We start from the raw sequence: 19,936 nt of genomic DNA, 5'->3' as shown, positions 1-19,936 counted from the left end.
CTCCACCAGTACCCGATTACTGCTGAACCCTTTTTCCAAACTAAAGTTAAATGGTATGTCCTGGTTCTTATAGCACATAATTTTTCTCCGCATATCGATCCTGATGTCATGGTCAACCAAGAAGTCCACTCCCAATATAACTCCATCAACAATCTCCGCCACAACGAATTTGTGTAAAACCATGACCTTCCCAATAAGAATTCACAGATCACTTCTCCCCGGACCTGGGTCTACTCGCCAGTGACCGTACGCAACCTCGCTCCAGGTAACGGTTTTACTCTCCTGTTGACCAAGTCAGATCGGATCAAGGAATGAGATGCGCCCGTATCTACAGTCAGTACATGTTCTTTGCCATCCACATTCCCTCTGATGGTAAGACTGCTCGATTTTCTACCAATTTGCAACACAGATATCACAGGGCATTCAATAGCTGGATCTAGCTCTCGATCTCTACCTTTTACTCGCTCTTGTTCATCTCCTCCAGTTTTGCGTTTACGCAAACCCACATTGTTGGAACTACTAGGACCAAGATCGCAATGACGGGCAATGTGACCGGACTTCCCGCATTTGAAACATTTGATAACTTTTTCACTCTGCTTTTGCGATCCTTTCAGCGCCTCCAATATTGCGTCTACCCACTCTGGCCTTTCTACCTCCACACGGCGTGCTTTGTAAACTGGCTTACACAGAAGCAATGCCGTTTCTTGAGTCAGTGCATGGGATACCGTTTCTGCGAATGTAGGTTTTGGGTTTGCGTATGTAGCTCGCTTTGTTTCGACGTCCCGTATGCCATTTATAAAGCTCTGAATCTTTACCCGTTCAGTGTATTCCACGGGTGCGTCCGAATTCGCTAAATGCGCTATCCTTTCAATATCCGACGCAAACTCTTGCAATGTTTCACCAGGCCTCTGGAAGCGGTTCAGCAACTCCATTTGGTATATCTGTCTCCTATGCTCAGTTCCGTATCGTCTCTCTAGAGCGCCCATCAATGCTTCATATCAGTTCCGTTCGCCCTCTGGAATGGTTTGTAAAATCTCAGCTGCAGGCCCTTTCAACGCCATGAACAGTGCAGCAACTTTATCTTCAGCATTCCAGTTGTTAACTGCTGCGGTCTTCTCAAACTGTAGCTTAAAGACCTGGAAAGGAACAGAACCGTCAAAGGATGGTGTTTTTACCTTCGTATTGCTTGCTGAAATAACTGGGCGATTTAGTTGCAACTGCTCCATACGACCTTTTAAATCATCTGCCATTTTTGCATCCTGCGCTTCCAGTTTTGATGATACCTGTTCCAAAATTTCTGCCGACATTTCAGATATACGTGCCTCTTGCGCTTCCAATTGAGATGCCATATATGTATGTCTTTTGGTATTCCAGTTGAGATGACACTTGCGACGTCATTTCTGAAATACGTGCCTCCTGTGATTCCAGTTGGGATGCGATATATGTCTTCTGTTGTTCGAGCTGTGTTTCCATCTTGGATGTAATCTGTGTCAACATTTCTGACATACGCGTTTCTTGTGCTTCAATCTTCGATCTTATGCGTGTCTCCTGCGATTCCAGCTGAGATGACATGTTGGTGGATATTTGCGATGTCATTTCTGTTATACGTGCCTCTTGCGCTTCCAGTTGGGATGCCAATTGCGACGACATTGATGCTACTGTCGATGTTAGTGCAGATATTGCAGCCAATATCATGTTCAAGTCTATCCTGGTAACCGTCTGCGATGTTTCGTTTTTCTCTTCAATTTTTGTTTTTGTTTCGTCCCCATCAGGATAAAAGACAAACTCGTCCACATCAATTCCTTGCGACTCCATTACCTCTCGTAGCCGTGCTTGAAGTTCGATCTTATTGCCGGTTGTATTTAATCCACGGTTCTCCAACTCCTTTTTCAGTTGCTGGATCTTCAATTCACTGAACTTTGCCATGACCAAGTTGTATTCCCAATCTTCGGAATTTATTCAACAATTCCGCTTCTGACACCAATTGTAACGAATTTACTGCAAATCCTCTTATTTGCAATCTTCTGCCCACGTTCGTATCGCTAAACTGTTGAATAAATAACTCCAATATTGAATAATGGAAAAATGGCCTTTATTAAAGTACTTCACAATAACACTTATACTTTGCAACTAGCTGGCTTAATAACCAAACTGGTAGATTAAATGAAACTGACTTTCAAAATAATACTGCTATTGCAAAATAATACTGAATTCCAGCGCCTCTACACTTGTTGCCTTATATACTGTCTGATTTCAAGGTTGCATCTTCTAGGCGCTTCCAGAATCTACTAGTTGCCATTAGCTCTCAAACTTCTCAGCTGTAACTACAATTGCACAATTTTATAGCTTTTCTCATTGCATACTTATAGGAGTATCTCAGATATATGCATGTGTTTGTGGATTGACTCTCCGCTGTTCGTATATGTACATGGTACATATGTGTAGACGCAATTATTGTTTCGTTTATGTAGATACATAATGATTGAATTATTGATGTGAATTCGCGTCACTGCTTAGCATCGGCTTAGAGATAGCAGCACCCCTTAGTTTAATATTCGTAACAATATGTACTCCTTTTTTCATTTAATCTATATTGGAACTAAAAAATCTATCTTTTTTTGTAAATATTTCACAGCCTTCAAAAATTTATAGTTAGTTGTCGGTGAGCAGACGTGACAAAAGGATGTGAATTTTGCAACAAAATCAAATTGGAAATTTTATACCTCAATAAAATATATTTTGTGTTATTTTGTGTTAAATAAATATACCAGGTAAGTACATTATTGTCTATTTTAGCGAACTAAAATAAAATATAATCAAATGTAACGGTATTTATAGTTTATTGGCTTTTTTGCGTATGTACCATATATGGTACTTCATGCATCTAGGTTAGGTTAGGTTAGGTTGCAAGGGCTGAGCTGAACACTATGGTAACAGCTCACTACTTAGGCCACCAATGGGCCCATTGTAATACCCTATATGGTCACTCTGCCTAAAGCGGGTCAAACCACCTCGTGGAAATTATAAATTTTGCCAGAGCCTTTACTTCATAGCAAGAGACCTCAGCGAGGTCATGTAGAAAAGGTTTACCAAGGATAGCTATCCTACGCCTACTAAGCGCTGGACAGTGACAGAGAAGGTGCTGGACGCTCTCTTCCTCTTCTGTACATCTGCAGCTGCGACAATAGTCGAAGGTCGTTACCCCCATTCTAGCATCATGCGTGCCTATTAAGCAATGCCCTGTTAGAACCCTTATCAGGGACGATAGAACTGATTTGTTTAAAATCAGAAGCGCTTCTGTGCGCCCCTTGTCATATTAGGGCCAGGTTTGCCTGGCTGTCTCACACGATGATATGGCTGACCATAGTCCATTTGCGATTCTTATAGTGCTTGTGTTCACACGAAGCCTGAAAGTGGCCATGGGTATGCCTACCGAATCATTTCCCGGAAGGATATCGTCGGTGGTGCCTCTTCTGGCCAGCTCCTCTGCTCTGCAATTGCCTTCGATATCCCTGTGCCCAGGTACCCATATAAGACTGATACTGAAGTGCTGAGCCATTTCGTTAAGAGATCTGCGGCATTCAGTGACCGACTATGTGTTGTCGACGAATGAGTCCAGGGCCTTTAAGGCGGCCTGGCTGTCTGAGAAAATAAACATCCGTTTACCATCCTTAGGCATAGACCCTGGATGGTTCACAGCCCTGTGTATCGCCAGCATTTCCGCTTGGTAAACACTACAGTAATCTGGTAGGCGAAAAGAGACCTCTAGACCCAGATCCGGCAAAAAGAGGCCTGCTCCCACCTTCCCGGCAAGCTTAGAACCATCCGTGAATATGTTGATGGCACCCGGTACCGTATGTTGTCTGGTATTCCAGTCCTGTCGCGATGGTATATATATACTATAATTTTTAACGAAGACGTTTTTTGGCGTGCAGTGGTCAGTGCGCACCGGTATTGGGACTGGGGCGCTCGTGCCCAGGATTGTTGCGGTCCACTAGATCCATTTGACCAGAGACCTGTTTCCCTTATGCGTAGAGCGGCGATGACCGCTATTTCCTTCGCCACCAGGTCAAGAGGTGGAAGGTATAGCATTGTGTTGAGTGCTTCAGATGGAGTGGAGCCGAGAGCCCCGGTGATGCAGAGCTCTGAACTCCGTTGCACCTTTTGAAGCGTCTTAAGATAGGTAGTTTTAGCTAGTGCAGGCCACCAGAGCAAGGCACCATAAAGAAGAATCGGGCGCACAATGGCTGTATAAATCCAGTATGTCACCTTGGGGGAGAATCCCTAGGAGGTGCCAATTGCCCTCTTGCAGGTGAACAGCGCTGCTGCTGCCTTCTTGCATCGCTCTACTATATGGTCACTCCATAATAGCTTCCTATCCTATCATGCATCTAAGCCAAATAAAAAATTGCACTTTGTAAGTATTTTTATTTCAGTCATGTATGAATATATAATTGGCGGAAAGAGGTATATTGCAGATGAAGTAGCAGATATGCTATGTGATGATTTCGAAGATCAGGTAGGATCAGATATACCCAAAAATGGAAATGTGTCTTTTGATGAAGATGAGCCCGAAGATGCATTCGATGATCTAATGGTTGAAACACCAGGACCAAAGCGAATTAGAAATCAAGCCGACTATGAATTGTTGGATGAAGATTCGATTAGTGAGTCATTTAAAAAAAAATGAACGATGACGATGCGAACGTTTCAATGCTTGAAACCTCTAATGTCACTATTCCAAACAATGAACCCTTACCAGTAGATTTATCTATAGTGCGTCAAGAACCCTCGTCGCCTCCAAAAAAAGGAAGGTCAGCCTTATCTACACCAGTGACACTTGAAAGCACTTCTTCACAAGAGGCTAAACACCAAGATATTGTTATTGATATTACGTCAACAGATTTTGAAAGAGCCCGCTGGAGAAAAGGTAATTTACAATTAAGTCAAGATCAAATCTGCTTCCTTGGAGGTTCAGTCTTAAAACCATATCAAACAGAGGAGTCTCCACTCCATATGGTTCCTTTAAATACTTTATTACTGATGAATTAATGGAAATTATAGTAAACGAGACCATTACCTACGCAAAGGTAGAAAAAAACCAAACTTTTTTTTTTGACATCTTCGAATTCGGAAAATTTATCGGCATTACATATTATATGTCCTATCACAAACTACCTTGTGTTAGAGATTATTGGAATAAGCAAAATGGAGTTGATGCTGTACGGAACGTGATGACAGTAAACAGGTATGAGAAGATAAAGGAATACCTTCACATGAACAACAACTCTGCATACGACGAGGAAAATCCTGATGGTTTGTATAAATTGAGACCTGTACTAAATTATCTCAATGAACGTTTTCAATCTATTTATATGCATTCTCGTCTTTCAATAGACGAACAGATGTGCTCAACCAAAGCTAGTCATTTTATGAAGCAATATCTCCCCAACAAACCTAAGGGGGTTCAAGTTCTTTGCCCTTTGTGACGTATCTGGTTTTATGTACAAGTTTGAAATTTATACTGGCGAAACTCAATGTTTACTACCTGGAGAACAAGATTTGAAGGCCTCGGCTAATATTGTTGTGCGCATGACTCGTGGGGTTCCCCGTTTCCAAAATTATATCATTTACATGGATCATTATTATACCCCCATACCGTTATTGATTTATTTACGAACCCAACGTATATACTGTATTGGGACCATCAACCGAAATAGGATCAAAAATTGCAAGCTTCCAGAGACAAAGGATATGATAAAAACGAATCGAAGAGTATCAGCAGAGTTCTTAACCACAATACATGGTATACTGATAACATCTATATCATGGAAGGATAATCGGGTAGTTAACCTTGTTTCCACTTTCGTTGGGATGAAACCGGTGTTAAATCCACATATTGATAATGTTGTAGATCAGACTATACAGCGGTGGGATAAGAAAGAGAAGAAAGTGATTACTATCTCTTGCCACCAAATAATTAAAGAGTACAATATGGATATGAGAGGTGTGGATCTTATGGATTCCCACCTTGGTCGGTTAAAAATTGTGTTGAAAAGCCGAAAATGGTATCTTAGAATATTTTAGCACCTATTGGATATATGCATGGTAAATGCTTGGCTACTTTTTAAAAGATCAAATCCTAGTGCTCCAATGACTCAAAAGGCGTTCCGGCTGGATATATGTTACGTGCTGACGAATATGGGAACACACCAAAACCGGTCTGGTGTACACCCAATAGCCTCTCGTGCGCAAGATGAACGTGGACCCCCACAAAATTTACGTTTCCATGGCATCCATCATTATCCCGTAGTAGAAGGTCGTGCCAGATGCAAAAATGAGACGTGTAATGTTGGTGATAAGAACGTGCACAATCGATCAATATTCAAATGTGAAAAGTGTAACGTACATCTCTGTTTGAATGATAAACGTTATTGTTTTGTTGCTTATCATAAAAAATAAAAAAAATAATTATACGAATTATATTTATAAAGTATTTTCACTAATTGACTTTATTTATGTAAATATGTACACTAGGCCGGGTCGATTTGTGGGGAGGCAAAAAAATCGCCCATTGCTCTGTGAAAATCATATTCTAGGGATCAAAATAAGAAACTTTGCCGAAGGAACCATACCTCTAAAACGAATTCTGATGTCCCCCCCTTTGGGTCGTATGGGCAAATTTTGAAAAATCCCACTTTGAAATGCCTATGTTTTTTTCTTTTTGGAGTTTATTTTTCTCTTTAGAAATTTATTTAGTCAGAACATATGTAAATGAAAAAAAGCTTTAACTTAGTAATAGAAAAGAAATTAAAAAAAATTATTAGAAATTAGCGTTTTTACAACCCCCTTTTAAAACCAAGGCATCACTGTGATGCATTTGCATGTCGTAAACTTAGTTGTGTGGGTTTTTTATTCAACCGTTTTAAAAAATGAATGAATGTATCACTGTGACACAATTGCTTGTGTTGTTTTTTTTAATCCACCATAAGACACAGCAGGTAGAATTGAAATTGCCCCTACCCAAAAGTTCGACCCAAAGGGGGGACATCAGAATTCGTTTTAGAGGTATGGTTCCTTCGGCAAAGTTTCTTATTTTGATCCCTAGAATACGAGCAATGAGCGATTTTTAAATCGACCCGCCCTAATGTACACGTATTTCCTTTGATTTGAATACACTTAAATATAATTTGCCTATAAAAAATATTCACCCTTTTTCTCTCACAATGCATACTTACTTACTTAATTGGCGCTTAACCGTCTAAACAATGCATAGCGTACCATATAAGGTACAAATAAAAAAACACATATTTTCAGCTTTTTCCGGAAAACTGCTCAATTATTTTTCAAATAGTGATCCATTTCGTGTTCAGGGGGTTGTTTTACATAGGGAAAACTGGGTCTCCATATTTAGGGTTGACCTCATGCATTTAAGGGTTAATTACAATAAATAAAATTAAATAAAAACAAAACAAATTTAATTAAAATGAATTAATTGAAGTGAATTTAATTAAATTAAGCCAAATTTTTTAAATAGATTTTTTATCGGCTCGTTATCGGAAGGACCTCAATATATTTTCGGAAGTTTTTAAATTTGTTATCAGAGTGTTAGCAATTTGTTATCGGCGTGTTGTCGATTTTGTTATGAAAAATGTATTGGTTTGTTATCGAAAAGTTATCGATTTCTTATCGGAGTGTTACCAACTTGTTATCGATTTGTTAACGTTAACTCATCGCTTTGTTATGAAACAAACACCTTCAAAACTTCAATACAAACTCGATAATAATTCACTATCAAAATGAAATCTATAATAAAACAATAGCTTATCGGAATCGGTTGTTCCCGATAAGAAGCTCATATAAAAAGGCCAGAACTATTTGTTTCTGGAAAAATTACCTTTGTTGTGGTTTTACATCAATCCCTGGGTAAGCTCTTGCTAAATTAAAATAGCTTACCCAATATTTTCCTAGGGCATATTGGGCATTTATGTTTACACATCACATCTTTTTTTCAAACTCAGCTGTAGTGCACAATTGAAATGCGGCATGTTGGTATTTTTTCACAAATAGTTTTTATCAAACCTTAGCTGAAGATAAGTTGGTATATGTGTGTGAGCATGGTTGCCACTTTATTCCATTTGGGCCAAAAATGGCCCTTTTCAATTGCGTTTGGTCCACTTGTCTCTTACGTTTTTGATATTTTTCTCTCTTGTTCACTTAAGTACAAATGCTTGATTGAACAGCCTGTTAATTGCAATCTATTTTCATTAACCCACATATAATCTTCCACTTACTTAAATGGATTTCCTCCCACAATTATTCAATTTTATAATTGTAGCAGAACAAAGCCAAATTTCCGATAGCAGAAAATTTAGGCAAACAAACCAGATACATAATAATTATAATAAATATTTGTAAAACTCCAAAAATAATAATTTCATTTCAATAGATTTTCTTTCGAGTCCAAGGAAATTATTACTTTGCAACAAGAACAAAAAAAAAAAAATGTTGTAGATATACTTATTTTTGCCAGACTTTTTCTATGTAACATAATAACTATCGGACAATTTATATTTTAAAAGTCCCAAAATAATAATTATGGGGTGGGTTGTAGGTATTGCTAGCTTTAAATTTTTTTCCGTTGAGGCTACCGATTTTTTCGGATGGCTTAAATTGGTGGAGTTTACGAAAAAAAAACGAAGATGCTACTGAAAGAAATGGTAGAGGATTCCGATCTTAAATGTATGTATATACCCAAAGACGAATAAAAACTACATTCCAATTGACACTCCAGTTCGATCTGGAGATTGTAACAAATTTAACTTTAATAATGGTAATTTGATAGAACTCTCCATTGATGGAGCCAACACGATTGCCGGCGAAAAAATCAATTGGAAATACAATTGTTCAAACCGAACTACGATACAAATACGAGTTTATTTCAATCAACAAAGCAAAAAAAGGTCCTCAACATTTGGTCGATAAAAGTTTTAAGAATGTTATACCTCGAACAATGTTAAACTGGTGTTATCATTATTTATTTCGATATAGACCTTTAAGTTTTATATGCATACTAGCAGACCCGGCAGATGTTGTTCTGCCCAAATTTTGGTTTATTCGCATAACTTTTAAGAAGTTTTAACCTTTTACTCACGCTCCCCTTCTCTCCCCCTTTTCCGTATGTCATTCCTTCCTCTGCCTTACTCTTTCTTCTATCTTTATCTTCGCTTAACTCTTTCTCAGTCTCTTTTTTCTTCCCTCTTTTCTCTTCTCTCTAGTGCTTCTTATTCTTCTACATCCCTTATTCCCAGTCCCAGTCCCGCACCCAGTTCAAGTCGGTCCCTGGTCCATTTTCCAAAAAAAAGTGTAAAAACTAATCGAGGTAAAGAGCTACCTGTATACCAAATTTCAGCTAAACTGAACCACGAATGGAATTTGTGCTGTGAAGCTAAACTGCAAATTTGAACAAAATCGGCGGAGTGGTTCCGAAGTCCATAATCTTCAGGCATGTTTAACCAACGAACCGATATCATTTCGTTACGATAATTAACGTTAATAAACGAAACAAAGTCATTTCGTTTCGTTTATTAACGTTAAGAACGTCAAATTAACGAAATGATTTTGTTTTGTTTTCTGCCCTATCAAAACGAAATCAAATCGTTTATGTTGATTATTAATTTCAAACTATGCTGGCAAAGCTGATTGATGGCGGAGTCATTAAAGGTGAAAGCATTAGCCAAGCTGATTGCAACTTTTCTCATGAATTTTGACAGTACGAACATTTCTCAGAGTATTTTTGACATTACCACCAACGAATTACACAAACAAATTACATGGAGTTTGTGTGTGTATGTCCGCTCCCTGTTACCACCTTACGGCTTCACCATGGCTATAGCATTGCCAGCACAATTCAAACATAAAGTATCACGTTTTTGTTAACGTTTTTAACGTTAACGAAAGTTTTTCGTTTCGGTTAAAAACGAGATACAATTTATCTTGATAATTTCTTTATCGATAATATTTCAAAGTGTTTAAACAGAAACGGTGGAAATTTTTTGATAAACGATTAGCTTAACGTTAAGGTGCATCCCTGATAATCTTCATACAAACATATATAATTCCTTCTTTATATACATATGTATGTATATAGATTATTGTTAATAACATTATTAGTATGCAAACAAAAATATTTGGTCGTTATTTTATTGGTCCTTTTTTTCTATAATTTTTGGTCCGTAATGAAAGCATGGTGTGGCAGCCGTGTGTGTGAGTGTAATTGTGGATGATGTATGGCTAGTGTGGAGAGTATATACGCTTATGGGTCCCCCTTTTGTTTAAATGATATAGTATATACATATCTACATAAACATATATATACACCAGTGCACGGACTTTACCACTTTATTGGTAGATCTACCAACTTTTTAGCCCAAATTAATTTTCCACCACTTCTACCATCAAAGCCCAAAATATACCAACACTTGAATTTGTAAGGAAGTTAAGAACCGATTCAGTTTCGAAGACGAAAAATTACACCTTTTGGAATATTTTGATGCAAAAAATATTCAATCTAGTCAAATGACAACCATTGTTCTCTTACTTAAAGCTTTTCCATTTCAGAAGACTTCCATGGAAATTCTTAAACAACGAATGGCGATAATTAATGATATATGATAAGGAAAAAATAGAAAAGATATTTTCCGACGATATTCTTAAAGGATGGATAAAATTGGGAACTGAAAAGAATCTTCTAGAAGAAAATTTGCTTGAAAATTTGAGTGAATAAATGTGCTCCTTAGCAATATTACCTCACAGTAGCGCAGCCGCAGAAAGGTTGTTCTCTATAATGAACGACATAAAAACTGCCAAGCGTAATGGATTAAAAATTTCAAGTATTTCCAATCAAACATTAATCAGGGCTGTCATGGAATCCAATTGCTGTCAAGCATAAAAATTCAATGCAAAACAGTTTTGATTGAATTTATGGAGAAACATCCTGATATTACGAAGGGCTTTACGAAGCACATCATCTAAAATCGTTGACACAGTTGACACAATCGTAAGGTAGCATCTAGTTGCAGCACTGGCAGAACATTCGAGTGGGTTAAGCGTCTTTCAATGGTATCCAATACCATTCGGAAAGCCTCTTTGTTTATGCGATATTATTCAATGTAACTGCAAATACACTATAAATATTTAGAAACCAATATTAAGAGATATTTTTAATTACGCTGTATCTGGCAACTCAAATGGATTGTTCTCCGATCACTCACAATTTTGCTTTTGACCTTCTCGCAACTTTCTTCTTCCAATAACATAAATGCTACAACTGCTGATGCCATTTTAATGTCAATAAATTTGTTTATTTCTGTTTAGAGGCACAACACAATTATTTTATAAAATTTTGCCAAAAAAATTAACATGAAAATTGCCGGTGCACCGATAACACTGCTAAACAGCTGATTCGAACATCGCTTTTATTTACATTCGAAAACAACAAAACCAATACTGTTTTATGGCACCAATTTAAATCAATATTGGTTTGCAATTCCGACAAAACGCAAAACCGACTTGGATTCCATGACATCCCTGAATAAAAGAGTTTTGTATCGGACGGACTTTGTTTCAGTCTCCAGTTGAATTAATAAGATTTTATAAAAAAATTGTATTTGTAAAAGGTGATTTTGTTCCTTTTATTTAATAACACCCATATGGCACTAGATGTTGGCTTTTGTTTTTTTCTGCCAATTTTTTGTTTGTTGAATTTCGGTTGAGCACGCAAATATTTTCCTGCGCTATTTTCATCATTTTTTATGAATAATTTTGAACGAAAGTAAAAAAGTTTTAAGTAAACGATAACATGCCAAAGTCGGTTATTTTGTGGCAGAAAAATACTGGTACCTACATTGGAAAATTGTTGTTGTAATTAGACGTATCGGTAAAGTTTCCCCAGTATTTCAAGCTCAAAATCATTGTGAATTCATACAAGTGAAACATTTTTCTATTCCTCCATTGCCATACCTACCTGTCAAATAATAGTTGACAGGGAGAAGGGCTGTCGCGAATGGCCAGATAATGGAAGAAGGGTTTGTTTTTTGCTCGCCGGTATTAAATTGAAATGCCATGAATCGCCCACATTTGTTTCAAATCCGTTTTTCTTTTAATTGTGTATACAGAAAATCAGACTACATACATATTGATTTTAATTTCTAAAATCTAGTTATTAGCAAGCAAACATTTGAAAATTTGTAAATAATTCAATACGCCCGTCGTTTACAAAAATGATTGAAAAACACTATTGGCAAATGATTTAAGTAATCGAACAGCGATTGAACAGGTGATCGAGGCTGTTTACTATTGTGAACGTTTTTTTTCAAACATTCGCCACTTGTATGAATTCACAATGATCAAAATACAGGAAAAAAGCAATTATCATATAGGCATAAGCTATGTATATACAAATTTACATGAATTTTTTGGTTTTGTTTAGTGTTTTTTTAAAAGTGTTTGTTCCGTGAAAAGTGCTTTATTTGTTTTACAATAAAATATGAATTGTTTTGTACAAATATAAAGTGTAGCTATTGTTTTCTTGGAAAAAAATCTACCAATTTCTACCACTATTTTAATTTTTCGTCTACCAACATTCTCTTTTTAAAGGTCCGTGCACTGGTATACACACATAGGTATGTATTGCGTATTTCCAATTGTTTGCATTTATTGCTATCGTCTCCTGCATTTCGCTCCCATCAACAGAACGCTTGAAGCTGGTCAATTGACTGTATTATAATCCTCGCCGCGATATTATTTCAGTGCCTTTTTCACATTTTAGTTGAACGCTTAACTTCAGTTATTCATTCGATTCCAAGCTGGAATAACCTACACCTGTTGATCGTTTGGTCGGATCGCTCGTGATCATTTTTTGTGCACATAATCTGTGATTGTATAAGTGAGCTTGTGTACTTTGATACTTTTCTTTCGATTCCTACCTTATTTTCGTTTTGGGGTATCTGTAATTTATAGAATTACATAAATAAATAAATACATATGTACATATGTTTATACAAACATATAAACTTTACTGAGCCTAAGACATATTTTGTTGAAGAGCGCCAGCTTAAATTGTTGCAATTTATTATTTCGCTTAAATTATTATTTAATGTGCCGAACATATTTAAGCCACAATAACAAAAACATAGATAATAATTATTGCAAGGGAAGCCTTGAATCAAACAATTTTAATAGTCATTTGTATGCGAAATAAACTAACCCAACAAGTTAAACACAATAAGTGAACTCAGCGACAAATTCCAAAGTGAGAGTGAGAGATATACGGCTGAATATCACACTGAAAATTTGGCATATCTGACAACAAAGCCGCGCATCTAAGCGAGATTTTATGAACGTACATACATACATAGGCTCGCTCAAATTTTTTTAAGTCAATATTGCTGCTGTGCAAATTTTTGAACCTTTTGTAAAAAGAAAATTCAGCATAAAACCGCAAATAAAAAGGTAAGTTAAATGGCTAAATAAAAATTACATTTGTAAAATTAAAACTAGGCTGGTCAATTATGGGCAATCTATCTTATCTGAAGCAGTTAGATGTTAAGAATTGAAAACAAAAGCAATTGCCTATTAAACTTTGTTTTTTATACTCAGCGTGCTTTGCACACAGAGTATATTAACTTTGATTGGATAACGGTTGGTTGTACAGGTATAAAGGAATCGAGATAGATATAGCCTTCCATATATCAAAATCATCAGGATCGAAAAAAAATTTTATTGAGCTATGTCCGTCCGTCAGTCCGTCTGTCCGTCTGTCCGTTAACACGATACTGGAGCAAATATTGAGATATTTTTCACCAAATTTGGTACACGAGCTTATCTGAACCCAGAATAGATTGGTATTGAAAATGAATGCTTTGAAGAAAAGTTAACGAAATCGGTCATGGACCACGCCCACTTTTGTATAAATTATTTTTAAAAGGGTCGTGGACGAATAAAACAAGCTATGTCTTTGGGAAAAAGAGCTTTGTATCAATAGAATTTTACTTTCTAAATTGAATTATAACATTAAATTGGAAAACACTAAAATTTAAAAAAATGGGCGTGGCACCGCTCTTTTTATGACTAAGCAATTTTCTATGCTTCGGGAGCCATAACTCGAAGAAAAATTAACGGATCGTAATAAAATTGTGTACACAAATTTTCCTTATAGCAGAAAATATTTCTGGTAAAAATGGACGGGATCGGTTAAAGACCACGGCCACTTTTATATTAAACAAGTAAAAAAGGGTCGTAGACTAGAATAATAAGCTATAACTTAGCAAAAAATAGTTTTGAATCAATGATATTTCACTTATGAAGTTTTATTGTAAGAGGAAATGGGGAGATGTTTTTTTAAAGGGGCAGTTCCACGTGTTATGTATAAAAGTAATTTATCTGAAATGAAATGTACAATTGAAGCTCACGCTGAGTATATAATGTTCGGTTACACCCTAACTAAGCCTTCCTTACTTGTTTTTTTTTTTGCAGTAGTGAAATGTATTTAATAATTTTGAGCGGTTCATAATAGTGTCGTATGCATGTAAAATATTAAGACATTGTGGATAAAACAAGTGTGATATCTTACCCGTCCACTGCCTGACAGGATGTTCAATATGGCTACTTTTTAGCGTTTTGGCAGCGTTTTGACAGGGTGTTTAATATGGCGGCGCATAGGGCTGGCTATCTTCAGCGGGTGATAGAAAGAGATACAGAATGAGACAGTGATAGACTATTAAAAATCAGGTGATCCATTCTATTTATAATTTTGACGTCGATGCAGAAGTTATCACACTTGTCTTATCCACAATGTATTAAGAGCTTTAGTTGTTTCGATGGTTTCCAATATAAAATTTTAATAAATCATATGAATATGAGTTTCAGTCACGGTTGCCGCTTTGGTTCATTTTGACCAAGGATTGGGTTTTCCAAACCCGTTTGGTTCGCTGGTTCCTTTGTTTCGTTTTTTTTTTCAATTTTGGCCCTTTTTAAGGCGCGGTTTCCACATCGCAAGAAAGTAAACATTCCGTAAAAAAAAACGCCCAAATAAAATTTCCCCCCAAAAAACGTCCCCCTTAAAGCGTTTCCTGCTAAAGGGGCTTGGCTTTGCGAAGAAATATAGGTATGAGCGTATTATTATTTCTTAAGCAACACCCCTGTAAGAACACAGTTGGTTAAATACCAGGGAGAAAAAAGCAATAGTGTTCTTTTCCTCTTGTTGAGCGTATTCTCCTTAACTTTTTCAAGTCGAACAAGTGTCTCAATTCGAATATGTTAATTTTTAATAAATTTTTGTCATTTACAACAAATCGCGATTAATAAAATTTATTATTATATTGAGCTTTTGGAGCAAATGCAAAAGAGTTTTGATTTCCGAAGAATTGATATAGACGTTTTGTGTTAAATTCCTCCTAACAAGTTACTAGCAGAACATCAGAAACTTCTATAAACTTATTGTTAACTGATATCTCTTACCAAATATAATGTGATCAAGGTTCGCCGTTTCACAATAGGGACTTCAAGAATTGAATTCAATTTTGAGATCAGGTATGCCTGCTTTAATTTAAATCAATAGAAATTTAAAGATTTTATACATAATAAAAAGAAGACACATTTTTTTAAGTACTTCCTTTATAAAAATGGTTCAAAACGCAGGGCATAATGTGTCTTTAAACACAGGCATAATGTTTATGAGTCTTATTTTTGAAATTTTAACGGTAATTATTGTAAACAGCATATCAAAAACAAAACTTTAAAGGTAGTGCGTTTGTAAATGAATTTTCTCAGCATCTTTAAATATCTCGATCCCTGTCCCATCTAGAATTTTTTTAATCAAAAATATTAGAGCCGTATAAGGCCCTTAGCTCTGTTCCAAATTTCAGGTCTCTAGGTCATCGGAAAGTTCCTCGAAACTCGTACGCAAAATTTCCGAATTTGGATGATTTTATTAAAATTTTTTTTTTGAAAACTTTTCCCACCATGTTTTTTATTGTAATTTGATTCTGAAGTATGTTTAAAGAGTCAAGCTTCACGGAAAGTTACTCGTTTTCTAAAAATCTCTAAGTATCTCGATCCCTGCCTTATCTAGAAATTTGTTGTGTTTTAACCATAACAACTTAATAAGTCCTTAAGGTATGTATATAGGTTCAGATCTCAAGGTTATCGGGAAGTTCCTTGCAAGTCGAAACTACAGGAATATTCAAAAAAATCTAAGTTTCCACCTGTCTTAAATGGACTTTCCAAATATCTCGATCCTTGTCCCATCTATATATATACACATATGTATATACATATATATATACATACATATATTACATTCTAAAAAGCCTATTAAATCACGAAAACAAAATTTCCTATTTCGGATGATTTCATGATCTCTGGACCACCTTGGGATTTTCTTTTCCTCTCATATTGCATTGTCATGGGGTTCTGAAGTATGTTCTTGGTTTGTGTCCTTTTACTTTGAGATCTGGTCTTTTTTATCGAGGAATCCCAAATGAAAATATGGTTTGGCAACGGTGCATTTCTATGACTTTCATTACATCAATGCATGCACATTAGTTTGTTCCAAAAACACATAGAACCCGAAGAAGAGAGCGTAAATGATGAATTGGCATCGGCCAAAGGGATCGCCATCGGCTGTGTTTTACCGATTCTGTAAGTTCTCGATTAATGTTATCTCGAGTGTGTTGCTCTGAAAGGAAGTCAGTAACTAGTGATAAACATTTCTAGTTCAAAACTAGACCTAAGGGTACTAAACAAGTTTGGTTTTCATATTTAATATTTGACATATACTTGATAAATAGATAGGCAACAACAAAAAAAAATCGGCAGTCTGGATTTAGTTTATTTAATACTTAACATGTTCTTAAATAAATATCCTACAAAAAAATCGATAGTTTGGGTTTAGTTCATTTAATGTTTAACATGTATTTGATATAAATAGTATCTATATATAGCCTGCCTTCCTTACCTTCACTTTCAAACCTTTGCAATGTCTTTCCCACTTGTTCGGAACTATCGAAAGAGGGGAAAAAATCGTCTTAATATCTCTCTAAAAAATTCTACAGCTTCAAGATATGGTATTATACAGATATTCATATGTATTAGGGCTGTGAACTGCATCCGGATTTTCAACTATCCGGATAAACCGGATATTCGAATAACCGGATAGCTAAGCAAAAAAGCCGGCTATCCGGATATCCGCATTCACAAATGGGAAATCCGGATATCCGCTTTTCGGCTATCCGGATACGTAAACGGAAAATCCGGATATCCGTATGTACGGATAGTGTAATATACAAGTTGAATATTTGCATATCAGAATTGAACGAAGCAAACCTCGAAAAATTATTCACAAAATATGTTTGTAGATTATTAAATTAACGTGAAAAATTAAAAAGCTACAATTTTATAAACAAGTAAAAATAATAACAGTGCCATTTGTTTATATTGTGAAAAAACGCTGTTAATTGATTTAAATGCCCCACGAATTTATTGTTATTAATGTTAAATAAACATATGTGACCCGGCCTATGAAAAGGTGGCTTATGACTCAAAAAAGAAATTGCGAGAAAGAGCTGTTAAAGATAAGCAATGCATTTCTTCAGTTTCTTAGTAGTTCCTTAGTAGTTTTTTTCGAGTCATAAGCCACCTTTTCATAGGCCGGGTCACATATATGGTACATCAATTTGTTGCTTTCACTCGATATCCAAAATACGGTTATTAAGCGGATCTTCATAAATCCGGATAGTTTCACAAACGTGTCAACCATCCGGATATTCGAATATGCGGATAGTCCCAGCCCTAATATGTATGTATAAGGACTGAGTTTGAAAAAATTGTCACATTGATTTCTTAGTCATAAAAACATCTAAAAGGAGTCAAAAATCGGAGCGTTTACGATTTTAATGAGCTCCTTTCCGAAATGAATGTATCTCCTTTCTTGCGATGGTCGTCCGATATGAGCCTGTTTTTATATAGGACCTACAAACAGCTCATTTTCGGCACTTATTGGGCTCCGAAATGAGTACTTTGCTTGAGTTTCGGCGTCATTTATGACTGTCCCAAACCTTGTTTTATGCTTTTTGGTTTTATGAAAGACACAAAAAACAGGGGGAACGGTTAAGCAAGATGAGAAGGAATACAAAAAAGGGGACGAAAATGAAGGAGGAGAAGAGTGAAGAAAGAGGTGTGGAATGCAACAAAAGAGCGTAGGTTGCGAAATCGAAATAAAACGAAAAAAGCACGAAAAGAAGAAAAAGTGTTGAATAGGAAGAAGATGAACGCGTAGATGACGAATCGTAAAAGAAGGGAGCAAGGTACACTAAGGGGAGTGGTAGAGAAAGAAGGTAAAAGATGGAAACTGGATTTTGGACATTTCTATTTTATTTTTTAGTTTCGTTATTTTTAAATTAATAACGAATTAATGCTCTAAAAACATTGTATCCGCAAAAAAAAAAATATTTCCCTTTAAAAAATACCAGTATTGGGCCGAGATAAACGTCGCCTTAATTTTGACCATCCTAATTCATGAATAAACGCCTAATTAGTACGTTCGCGTGATTCGGGCTTGGTACAACAAATACGTATATATACACACACAATTGTAAAAATTGCATTTTATAAATGCGCCTCATAAATAAGAAAGCACGCTCCCTACTACCTACAGACATACAAATAAAAGCAGAGCTCAAAGTCAAAATTGAGAAGTGCAATTTTCTCAATATGTAACTAAGGATCATAAAGTTTATATTTATAGCGCGGTAGAAAAATTTCGTATATATTTCCTGTGTCCCTCCTGTGTTCCTTTATCTTTCTGTTCTCTATAAAGCGGCGTCACTTCCCTGCAAGACGCGAAAGTCCGATTCGGCATAGCATTAGAAGAAAATTCGTTAAAATTACAAATCTGAATTGAAATTGCGCTTTCAAGTTAAAAAGAATACACCAAAAAGGAGAAAAGGAAGACTTTTGCTCCAATAGAATTTCAAATTTTAATCAAAGAACTTATTCATACAGTCACTGTTTTACAGGGTCGTTGCTCAAGAAATGAGATGCATATATCGCATATCTAAATCAAAACAGCGGTCAACTCAAAATATTGCAATGTTCAGAAAACGCGGAAAAATAACTGCATTCCCCCATATGCGCCAATGCAATTTTTATTTTTAACAAAGCCTTTTCTTGCTAATAAGTGAGGGTTTTGACAAATTGAGTGTAAGTTCTGTAGGTATTGAATTAGAAAGCTCAGTGGTACTCATAACCCCGAAATTTAATATTTTGGAGTTGCTCCCTTTCGATCCAGGTGTGAGATATATTTCTTAGCGAAACCAAGGGCTCCGCTGTGCACCTTTGCTAAAAAAATCTTTAGAAAGAGGAAAAATGTATTATTTCTTTAAGGTAAAAGTAATTTCCATTAACTTTATGTGTGACATCTTTTTTGGAACCTTGGTAAATTTGTTTCTGTTTCTTTTAGAGAAATTATAAAATTAAGTCAGAAATATATTTCAAGTTTCTGAAAAAGTTTAAAAATATATTCCTTTAAAACAGTGTTAATTTTGATTTGTACACTTGACCACTACTGAAACCCAGATCCCCGGGCTTGGTATCCTTTAAAGTTGGCCGCCCTAATTGTGGATCAGGCAAAGGGGATATCCAAAGCATAGGCATCAAAGTAAACGGCTCTGCTTATCTATCTTGGTCTCTGTCTATCTCTTCGTGAAGATATCCGGTGGAAGCGCCATTGCAAAATGATATCAAAGCGCTATCAGATTGCCTTCTTGAACACCTCGTCAGTCATGATACATGAAGATGAAATATAGCGCACACTTAGATCAAAATAGCGATCAACTAAAAAAATTGCAATGTTCAGAAAACGCGAAAATTGGACTGC

The 19,936-nt window shown here is 36.1% G+C and overlaps 1 protein-coding gene across 2 annotated transcripts in view; it reads left to right on the top strand.

Moving 5' to 3' along the window:
- Nucleotides 1-19,936, top strand: part of Cpr (Cytochrome P450 reductase) — a 178,316-nt gene that overhangs the window by 41,726 nt on the left and 116,654 nt on the right. The window contains exon 2 of one of the 2 annotated variants that reach the window (XM_067783009.1): nucleotides 2,636-2,771. The gene's annotated coding sequence lies outside the window, so the exon portion shown is untranslated. Of the gene's footprint in view, nucleotides 1-2,635; nucleotides 2,772-12,793; nucleotides 13,513-19,936 lie in introns of those variants that run through there. The other variant, XM_067783008.1, reaches the window with a different exon arrangement.

The sequence above is a fragment of the Eurosta solidaginis genome, chromosome 4 (assembly GCF_040869045.1).
Source record: "Eurosta solidaginis isolate ZX-2024a chromosome 4, ASM4086904v1, whole genome shotgun sequence".
NCBI lineage: Eukaryota > Metazoa > Arthropoda > Insecta > Diptera > Tephritidae > Eurosta > Eurosta solidaginis.
The sequence above is the reverse complement of the archived record's forward strand: the minus strand, read 5'-3'. Positions and strand labels throughout refer to the sequence as shown.